Consider the following 11462-nt stretch of genomic DNA (forward strand, 5'->3'; position numbering starts at 1 on the left):
GGGGCGGCTGAGCGGCACCCCCAGCTGTTCCTCCTCCTCCGGACCTCCCGGCTCCTGCTGCCTCTTTGGCGACTCGGGCTCAGCGGAGTAGCTGGAGGAACCCCCTTTGACCAGGGGACCAGGGCTCCAGTCCTGGCTTGGGCTCCCAGTCCCTGTACATCTCGGGCAAATCATTACCTTCATCCTCCACCTCCCAGCCTCAGTTTCCTCCCCTGTGAAATGGAGGAGGTGGACCAGGAAACTTTCATGGGCATTTAAGCGCACCCTGCTTTTTTGTGGTTCTGGGATAGGGCCAGGAGGATTCAGGGCTGGGTAATTTCTGATCCTCTTCCAATGGAGACATATTCTCATCGCATGATGCGTCATAGGACCCAGAACCAGGGAATGTCAGAGCCAGAAGAGTTGGTAGATTCTCTGAACCCAATGTCTGCATTACACAGAGCAAGCAGCAGCTGCCCAGAGAGGGTAGGGGACCTGTCCAGGGTCAGGCAGGGAGTCGGAGGCCAAGGCAGAAACCGGGTCTTAGCCTCTCAATGCTCCACCCATCACCTCCTGCCTTGGAGCCAAAACCCTGTGTGAGCATGGGGGGAGGGGCAGGTTGCTGTGGGAAGAAAACAAACACCCCTGCTCTTGGTTCTGCACGCTCCAGCTGCCAAGATGGCAGGAAGGCTGCCTGACCTGAGAGGGGGCCTTCTCGCCTGCCCTCGAGGGTGTCCTGCCACCACCCATACGCCGTGGTCTCCATCCGGGACTGCTGCACAGTTCTGTTCCGAGTCCCCGCCCTGTGAGAGAGTGTGGAGGTTGTGGCCTCCTTCCACCCACCCCGCCCTTAGTAAGTGAAGAGCTGGGACCCTTAACCAGGCAGTCTTGGCCCAGAGCTGGGCCTCCTGCCCACACCAGCGCCCCGTCCTCTGGGAGGCCCTCCTTTCCTTAGGGATAAAGCCCCTCTCTTCTTCCTCCTGTAGGACCCGTTTTTGAGCTCTCAAAGCCTCAGCCGAGGAGTGGGGCTTGCTTCTCTTCTCTCGGGCAGGAGTCACTAGGGACTGGCCGGCTCTGGTTCCCAGCTGATGGTGGTGGGAGGTGTTTCTGGCTGGGGTGGAGGTGGAGTGGAGCAGGGCAGAGGCAGGGTCTGTGCCTTTAAGGTACAGCTTGCTGCTGGAGTCACACACACACACACACACACACACACACACACACACCCCTGTCTCTCTTGCACGTAGTCACGCAGTCACACAGCCACACACACACTCCCAGGCTCTGTTCTCTCTCCCTCCCTCTCTCTCTCTCCACACAGACATACACACTCAGTCACACACACAAAAGCATCCACACTCTCCCCTCTCCCTCTCTCCCCAAGGTCTAGTTTTGAAAAACATGGGCTGGGGGAGGAAGGGCAAGGACAAGGCGTTCTGACCTAGAAAATGGGCCCTGCCTCCTTCTGTCCCTCCCTGGCCCAGGAGAGGGGGCTTATTTTCCAATTTGGTATCACTGCCCTGGATCAAGGCTGCAGGGAGAAATGAAGGAGCTAGGCAGTGTGGGGATCAGGCTCTTGGAGAGGGAGGGAAGGGGGCTGCTTGGCCCTGGGCCCAGACTGTTGGCTATAAACCCAGGAATCAGAGGGGAGCCTCCTTCTTCTTCCCCTCCTCACTTAAGGAGGGACTCCCTTCTAGCACAAAGGAAGCAGGTTTAGGGACAAAGTAATTGGGTGGCTTAACCATAGGGGGATGGACAAGTTGGCCTCTGACTTATGATGAAGGGGCCCTTGACCCTTCTTGGGCCACTTTACACCTTTAGTCAAATCTGGACTAGAATTGTCCCCAAGCTCTGGAGTGAGAAGTCCTTTCTTCTTAATAAAATTCTTCTTGCTGTAGTTCCATGTAGAGGCTGGGAGTGCTCTCCCTATGTGACACTTTGCCTTTTCATCTCAATTTCCTCTGTTTATGGGGGACTCGTATTCATCCTTCAAAGCCCAACTCAAAAGTCCCCTCAAGTAGAGAGCTTTCCCTTCTTCAGTCCCTTGGGCAGAATGAGTTCCCCCAGATGTCCGGGCTTTCTGCACTTTCTACAGTTCTAACACTTCCATGTTTTAATAAGCAAGTGTGTCCCTGACCCGTGGATGTTGCTCTTCTCACATTGTTTCCTGTATTCATCATGCCCGATCTTCCTCTGTGGTAGGGATTAGGATCCTCTTTAACAATACGCTGGTTCAGCTAAATCAGTTGAACAGCAAAGCAGGATTTCAACGCACATCTATCTGATGTTAGATCTTGACCTTTCCCCTGCCTCTCACTACTCTTCACAGGCAGCTTTCCCTTCAGGAGACTCAAGAGAGGAAAAGTAATCCCATGAAAGGTCCCAGAGAGATTGGAACTAATGTCAGCACCATGCACACTAAAAAGTGCGCTCTTCAATTCAGCAAAGCTTTATTGAGCATCTGCTTTTACAGACCTTGTGCTGGGTGCTGGGATGTAGAGACAACATAGGCGCTGTCTCCCCGTCTATGGGACAGTAGGCACACACAGAGGCAATGATGACTTAGGGTGCCTGGGATGCTAAGGAAGCTGGAATCCCACAGGAGGCCCTGACTCAGGTTGGGGGTTACTGGGGGGATTGAGAAAGGGCTCCCCAGCAGGGGAGTAGGAATCAGCCAGGTAGATGGGACACACAGAAAGACAGTTTCCTCCTTAGACCACCCCCAGAATCATGAGAAGGACATTGACAATGGCTCAGGATTGGCTACCTTCCTCATCCCCACCTTCACGGAGGGCATGGTCAGAGTGTTGCAGCTGGCATTGAAGTGTGCTGAGGGAAATTCCTCGGTAAATAGAGTTAATTCCATTGTGAAATGCCCAGTGAAATTCCTACCTTCTCCTTTTTATATTTTTAATTTTTTTTTGGCCGCACACACGTCATGCGGGATCTTAATTCCCTGACCAGGAATTGAACCTGTGCCCCCTGCATTGGGGGTATGGAGTTTTAACCACTGGACCTGCAGGAAAGTCCCATTCTCCCCCTTTTTAAGAAAGATGGGGACTTCCCTGGTGGTCCAGTGGTTGAGAATCCGCCTTCCAGTGAGGGGAACGCGGGTTCAATCCCTGGTCAGGGAACTAAGATCCCACATGCCGTCCGCCACAACTACTGAGCCTGCGATCTGGAGCCCGTGAACCACAACTAGAGAGAAACCTGCGCACCGCAACGAAGAGCCTGCACACTGCAACGAAAGATCCCGCGTGCTGCAACCAAGACCCGACGCAGCCAAATAAATAGATACATAAATAAATAAATAAAACAAAAAGTAAAAAAGATGAACAGGGGACTTCCCTGGTGGTCCAGTGGTTAAGACTGCGCTCTTCCACTGCAGGGGGCGCAGTTTCGATCCCTGGTCCATGATCCCACATACTGCATGTACCTAAACTCTAAGTTTCCTAGAAAAATGGCTGATGTCAGAACTGAAGAGTCAGAGGTGCCCCAGACAGGATATCCCTAAAGCCTGGTCATTAGTACCGCCTCCATGACTTTTGCTGTATCTTCTTACCTCATCTGCTTAAATTAACTCACTTTTACCAAACTTTAACAAAAGAAACTATTTGTACTCTGTTTTGGCTTTCCAAAAACAGAAGGTAAATACAAGAATTAATTCCATGAGAACAAAGCAGTTCTAGCTTAGATAACTTTTGCTTGCTAGGTAGCCTCTCTCTTTGCTATGAAGGGAGATTAGCAAGCACCAGAGAGGCGTTAAAGACATTCCAGCCTCAAAAATGGGCTTTTCTCCTTCTCCTTGACTTAGTCAGGAGCAAGAATCAAAAAGGAGTAGCTTTCCTGAAACGAGCTGAGGTTCCATGGTCTGTGGCCAGGTCTGCATCCTCCCTGACCTCATCCCCCATCCCAGTGGGTGGACCTGACCCACACTTTGGAAGACTCTACGTTAGTCCAAGCCCTTTGGTCCAGAGAGAGGAGGAGAGGTACCCAGAAAGGGAGTTAGCCAACTGGAGCCAGAGACCCAGGATTTTGACTGAGGGTGGGGCTGGACTGGGGGAGAGCTGAGAGACCTGGTACAGGAGGCTGAGCCTTGGGTTGTGGGACTCCAGAGGCCCGGCTCTGCTCCTGCCTACCTAGCTGTCCATGAGCAAGTGCTAACATAGCTCAGAGCCTCAGCCTCCTCATCTGCGTGGTAGGACTCCTCCCATGCTCTAGTCCTACATTACCATGATTTCTTCCAGAAGATATCAACCTCCTCAGTGCCCCGCCCCCGCCCCGCTCATTCCTTACAGGGCAGCGTCCTGACTCCCTTACAAAACACACAAGCCCACCCCCACTCCTACCACTGTGGTCTGGCCCCTGCCTCCTCCTACAGCCCATCCCCTTCCAGTCTGGCCACAGCCATCTGTAGAGCACAATGTCTGGATCGTCACAGGCGCACCATCAATATTTGTTTTGGTTTTTTTTAACATCTTTATTGGAGTATAATTGCTTTACAATGGTGTGTATAACACCATTTATATATATGGTGTTATAACAAAGTGAATCAGCTATACATACATGTATATCCCCATATCTCCTCCCTCTTGCGTCTCCCTCCCACCCTCCCTATCCCACCCCTCTAGGTGGACACAAGGCACAGAGCTGATCTCCCTCTGCTATGCGACTGCTTCCCACTGGCTATCTATTTTACATTTGGTAGTGTATATATGTCCATGCCACTCTCTCACTTCGTCCCAGCTTACCCTTCCCCCTCCCCATGTCCTCAAGTCCATTCTCTACGTCTGCGTCTTTATTCCTGTCCTGTCCCTAGGTTCTTCAGAGCCATTATTTATTTGTTTGTTTGTTTATTTTAGATTCCATATATGTGTGTTAGCATACGGTATTTGTTATTCTCTTTCTGACTTACTTCACTCTGTATGACAGACTCTAGGTCCATCCACATCTATATATATATATATATTTTTTTTAAAGAGTCACATATTTATTTATTTATTTATGGCTGCGTTGGGTCTTTTTTGTTGCACGCGGGCTTTCTCTAGTTGCAGCGAGCAGGGGCCCCTCTTCATTGTGGTGCGCGGGCTTCTCATTGCAGTGGCTTCCCTTTGTTGTGGAGCATGGCCTCTAGGTGCGTGGGCTTCAGTAGTTGTGTCACACGGGCTCAGTAGTTGTGGCTTACGGGCTCTAGAGTGTAGGCTCGGTAGTTGTGGCGCACGGGCTTAGCTGCTCCGTGGCATGTGGGATCTTCCTGGACTAGGGCTCAAAGCCGTGTCCCTTGCATTGGCAGGCGGATTCGTAACCACTGCGCCACCAGGGAAGCCCCAATATTTGTTGAATGAGTGAATCAATGAACACTTTGCCACGCGCTCCCTGCTGCCTCATCTCTGCATCAACTATTCCCTTTGCTTGGAATGCCCTTTTCCCCTTTCTTGGACTCCAAGCTTTGATTCATTTCTTAAAACCCTGCTTAGATACACTCCTCTTCTAAGAAGCTTTCCCTGAAATTTCCCAGAAGAGTTCATCCATGAATTCAATGACTATCTGTTGGGTGCTTCTCTGTGCCAGACATGATGCTAGGGGCCGGGGACACCAGCATAAACAGGACAGACGAGGCTCTTTCCCTCTTGGATCTTCCATTCTCCTCTGAGCCTCCAGAGCCTTGCTTTTGGTGCTGTTCTGATGTTGGCCACGTGGCACGGCAGTTATGTGTACCTGTCGCTCCTGGACTGTGCACGAGCTCTCAGCTTCAGTCATCTGGGGGCCCCAGGGCCCAGCCCTCAGCTTGCCACGCAGCAGATTGCATCGTCAACCACCGGGCACCCTTCCCGACGCCCAGAGGTGGAACGTGGAGAACAGTGTGAGCATGAACAGAAGCTCTGCTGGCCCCCACTTCCTGGGCCCACAAGAGCCTACTGGGTGCTAGGCACCTGACCCATGTTCTCCACACCCCTGACAGCACACTGCAAGTTGGTAGCCATGAACTGGGACCTCAACCGGGCCCTGGGGGCCAGGCTTCTTCCCAGCAGGCCCCTCACCCTAAGGGAGCCTCTTCCTGCGGCCAGATTCCAGGGGCCTCCTCATTCTGAGCCCTGCTCTGAGCACCCCCCGCCCCCAGCACTGGCCTGGCTTCCTGGAATTTGTCCTCCTAATTGAAACCAAACACCGGGGCTCCTCAGGGCTGTGCCCCAGAGGCCCCGGTGGGTTTCTCTTTCTCTCCCTCCTCCCTTCCTCAGCTGGGGGTGGGGTGCTCAGCCCTGGGCGGCCTCTGGGGGGAGGCACTTCCCCTGCACAGGGTGTGGGGTAGGCTGGTGTCTGCATTAAACACAGCCTTCTCACAGGCTGGAGACACAGAGGGAAAAGGAGGAGAAAGCAAGTAAAGGGAGAGGGTGAAGAGCAGTCTACCGGGATAGTACCAGGAAAACCCTGCATGAGCCCTGTCTTAGGCCGTAGGCCTGGGGATTGGAGGGTGGATTTGTGAAAGTCAGCTCCGTCCAGACCTACCGAGTGACCTTGGTCTTAGGCAAGTCACCTCACTTCTCTAAGCTTCAAGTTCCTCACCTGTACAAAAATGGGGATATAGGGAATCTATCTCACAGGATTATAGAGAAAATGAAACAGGATAACCTACATAAGTACTGTAACCATGGTTGGTGCTCAGTGAAACCCAGCACCGTCACTGTTCTGGGCAGCAACGTGGGTTCATACGGTTGGTTGGTGGAAGGCACGTTTCAGGATGTGTGGGGTTGTGGAAGGATGTAGTTGGAAAGGTCGCTCAGGGTCAATGGATGTTTGTTGAACGAAGGAATTCATTCAACTTTCAACAAACATTCACTGAGGTCCCCCACCCCCACCCCTGGGCCAAGCCCTGGGACACCACTGTGAGGACGTGAAGGGCCGCCCGCCCTCAGGCCTGAGCGGGGAGGGTGGGCAGATGGTCACACGCATCAAAGGTGATGACAGCGCAGACTGCTCAGTGCTGTGACCGGGAAGGCAGCAGAGGGGCTGTGGGAGCCCTCAGCAGCACTCACCCAGGCTGGGGCACGGGACAGGGGGGTCAGGGATGGCTTCCAGCGAAAGTGCCTGGGTGGGAGCTGAGCGAGCTCTGAATGTACTCCTTACCTCCCTTTCTGCACTTGCTTCTGCCAGCACTTGTCCTTGTGTGCCAGCTGGACCAGGTGCTGTCTGAGGACACGGCCGTGCTGGCAAGCCTAAACTCACCACCATCAGATGGGGGGCGCTGCCTTCACCTTGGCCTCTAGCACTCTGTGTTTCCCCCCATCGTCACTCCCCAACATCATCATTCGAACCACTGGTTTCCACGTCTGTACTCCTGGCTGCACTGTCTCGCAGACACACCCCTTAAGTCACAGATGGGAGGCGCACCGGTACTTTTAAATTCTTCAGTAGCCACGTTGTAAAAAGTAAAAAGAAACAGATGGAATTACTTTTACTAATATATTTTATTAAGCCCCAAATATCAAAAATATGATAAACATGGAATCAACATAAATTATTAACAAAAAATATTTACATTACTATTTTTGTAATACGTCTTTGAAATCTGGTGTGTATTTTGCACTTACTGCTCCCCTCCGTTTGAATTAGCCACATCTCATAGGCTCAATCGGTCCGCATGGTGAGTGGGTATCATAGCGGTTAGTGCAGCGCTAGAATGTGGGTTCCTCTAGGGCAGGGACCCTGTACTTTTCATCGCTTTCTTCAATGCCGAGAGCGGTGTCCTAGGTGGAGGGCACTGCATGGACAGAGACATTGGCATGAAAGAACAGCGCGCCATCCTGTGTGGCTGCGTTGTGAGGTAAATTTGCCGGGAGGAGTGGGCGATGGGATCTCATTGTGTCTGTACCACATCGAGAAAGGCCTTGAATACTGTGCTAAGGAATTTTGGAGTTTGGTCCTGTGGGCAACTCAAGTCATCATTTATTTATAAGCAGAGGAGTGTCACGTTCAGGTTAAGGGTTTAGAAAGAGCCTGCTGGTAGGCAGCATGGAGGGTAATTTGGATGGGACTAAACAGGAGACAGGGAGACAAGCTAGGAAGCAGCTGCTACCATACAGGTGAGTGATAAGGAGGCAGTGGGGATGAGGAGGTGGGGCTGACTGGAGAGACAGTAAGAAGGCTGAATGTCAGGACTTGGGGACTAATAGGAGGGGGAATGAGAAATCAGGAAGAAGTCCTAAGTTTTTAGTTTGTGGTGCCAGTTGCCTGTGCCAGGATACGTGGGAGGAAGTGGAAGAGGACCAGGTCTATCGAGGACAACATCAAGAGTTCAATCCTGGTACCTGCTGGCTGTGAAATACTAGCAGGACCTCGTGGTGGACAGGAGCAGTAAGTGGTACCCTGTGCTGGGGTTCATAAGCGATAGTGCGTTCCTTGTCACGCAAGGCATTCAAGCAGGGGCTGGACAAACACAACTAGCCTGGGATGTTGTAGAGGGCTTATGTGCATCCCAGGTGAGCTGGGCTTGGTGACCTATCAGCCTAGATGGTGTCTGAACCTAGGGTTTTGCTGCAATTGCGTGTGGGAGACACTGTCTATTGGAGCTTGGGCATGTCTACAATTTGGGAACCTTTGTGGTCTCAAGGTGGTTTGTGTTTTTGGGCCTTGGCCCACAACTGGAACTGAGGGCAGGATACAGGCATGTTGACTGCATGGGGGCAGAGGTTCCATCCCAACAGACCACGAGGGAAGATAGCCCTGAGGTCCTGTTGGACCCATATCTTGGAAGCAGAGAGCGAGAAGGATCCTTAATCTTCAACCAACCTCCTTTCCCTTCCTCAACTTAATTTGTGGGAAAACTGAGAGCCTTGCTCCAGGTCACACAGCAGGTCATGACACATCCGGTCCAGGGGTATGGGTGGGAAGTGGTGGGGTGGGTTCATGCTGGATCCGGGTACCCCCTCCCCAAATCTCAAGTGCCCATAGCATCTGTATCTCCTCGCCTTTCCTTGGCACAAGAGACTTCCTTTCACACATGTGGTAAGGGATCCTGGTCCCTTTTAATTAGGAGGATTCAAAGAGAGGAGTCAGACAGCCCCCACCCACGGTTGGGAGAGTCAGTGCTCCCCAAATTACACAGCAGATGCCAGGACTCCGGGAACAAGACCCAGCTTGATAGCTTTGTGGTAACCTCAGCCAGCACAATTTTATTTTTATGTTTTAACTCCTTGGTGATATATAGACCTCTCACAGGCAGGAGAAATGGCATCCAGAACTTCTCCCCTGAAAATAAAATATTTTTGAACTTGCGCAACACACACCCAGTTTAATTAACCCTTTTGTCGCGAAGCTTGGTCTGCCCTGGGCTGGGTGAGAAAACTGTTTCTCTCTTATGAGGTACGGGTAGTGCAAATTACTTGAGAAGGAGACAAAAAATGTGGAGTGATATGATAGCTGGGCTACGGTCTTGCTGTGGGACCCCCGACTAGCCCCTGATCCTCTTGGGGTCACTGCGTCCCAAATGGTAATTCCCTGGACAAACAACCTGATGGGCAATTAATTATATGTGCCTCCTCTGGGGTCTCTATTTTTTTCTGTTTTTAAAATTTCAGTCTAAGGTGACTCTTCTATAGCAGTCTTTGCATTTCATCTCTGCACCCTTCAAATCTCTCTTTCTATACAGACTTGCTGTTTAGAACTGGAACCAGAATGTTTTGAATCAAAGCGCACCTCTGACCCCTCCCAGTCCCTCATCTCCATGTGCTAAAGGTAGGAAGCTACCCCCATATCCTTTTCTCTCTAGCCATACTGACTCCGCCTAATGACGCCTGTATCGTTGCACCTCTCTCTGGTCTCCCTCGCTCAGATTAGTTTTTTAATGCTCAGCTCTGCTCTGTCATTTCCTGGACCAGAAATCTGGAGGGGCAAGCCCCTCCCCCATTGTCTGAGGACTAAAGCCCCAACTTTTATGCCTTCAAGGCATACTGCCCCAAGACCTAGCCCCTGGCCACTGTGCAACCATTCCCCACCCGGGTATGTTCTCCAAGCTCCATTTGTTCAACATGCAAATATTTGTTGAGCCCTTACTATGTGCCAGGAATTGCGTCGGGCACCCAGGAAAAAACTGATGCACAAGTGCGCAGAAACCCAATGTGTTTTGAGAGCTCGGGGGTTTGGGGGCTCAGAGGTGGGGCACGAATTTGGGAAAGGGACTGGGCTGCAGCCAGCTCTCTTCTTGCTGGTTTCCTGTTTACTATTAACAGCTGCCCATCCAGCCTAGCACACAAACGCCCAGGCGAACCCTGGTATGTTTTCAGACCAGCAGCTCAATCACAAACATGAGCACGCTACTTGAAATTCGCCTTTAGCTGCCTTGAAAATCTGCAAAGGGACCCCCTTTAATCCCTCCCTTTCTTACCCCATGCACTCCCCAACTTCTGCCTTCCTCTCCCCTCCTTGGAGGACATATGGCCCCTTCAAGTTTTTGCTTGCAGGGAGAAAAAAAAAAAAAAAACACACCAAAATACCCAGCTTCAGTGTGGAGGGTTTTTCCTTTTTTAAAAAAAATATTATTAAGCATCAAGAGACAGAGCAATCTGCTTGCAGATACTATACGTGCATAATTAATAAAATCTCATTATTTATTTATAAAGAGACACGCGAGGAACTGGAGAATTAGGGCTATCCCCATTATATATGAAGAGAGGGAGACAGTCAGTGGGGGAGAGAGGCAAATACTTTTTAAGCGTTAGAGCCTTCCAGAGAAGTGAATCTCTCAGTAGGCAATGAATAAGAAGGCATCTTCTCATCCGAGTGCTGCTCCGAGCTCAGGAAGCACCAGAAAACAGAAACCTGGTTCAGTTTAAAAAAGGAACGGGACCAGCTCGGTGCTCGTAGTGCCCAGGATACCGGCTTTGGGTAGCTGGCAGGAGAGCAGGAGGCACCGCGGAGGGCCTGGCGGCGGGGAAAGAGGCTCGGGAGCCAGCCCGGGGCTTCTAAAGGAGGGGGACTTGGGCACAGAATCCCTCTGGTAGATGGGGGGAGAAGCGGGCACGGTCACCTCATGGGCACCACATAAATAACCCAGACGCCGGCCGAGAGGAGCCCCTGGTTCCTCTGGTCCAGTATAAAGCAGGTAACAGTAATTGGAGGGGGGCTTTTCTAAATGCCAGCCTTGCCCTTGGACCTCTGCATGCCAGATGCCCGGCCAGGGCCGCCAATATCAATAACCCAACTTATGTAACAGCCCCTGCGGCCAGGCAGGCAGGGGTCAGAGCCTCCCAGGCTTCTTGAGTTGGGGTGGGTCTTCGCTCTCCCCGTTCTCTCTCTCTCCTTTCTCCCTCTCTCATTTTTTCTTTTCTATGCTTTAAAATAGAAAACAGGCTTGTGCAGGAACCAACCCCACAGAAAGGGGTAGTTTGGAGGGATTTTTTTCCCCCACCTCCCTCAGCAGCAAGCAACTCAAGCAGCGGAACGCTCAGTCTTCCTGGGGCGGTGGGCTCGGGGAGGGGGGCGGGGAGAAGGGC

This window comes from Neophocaena asiaeorientalis, unplaced genomic scaffold (genome assembly GCF_003031525.2).
Source record: "Neophocaena asiaeorientalis asiaeorientalis breed wild unplaced genomic scaffold, Neophocaena_asiaeorientalis_V1.1 scaffold138, whole genome shotgun sequence".
Taxonomy (NCBI): Eukaryota; Metazoa; Chordata; class Mammalia; order Artiodactyla; family Phocoenidae; genus Neophocaena; species Neophocaena asiaeorientalis.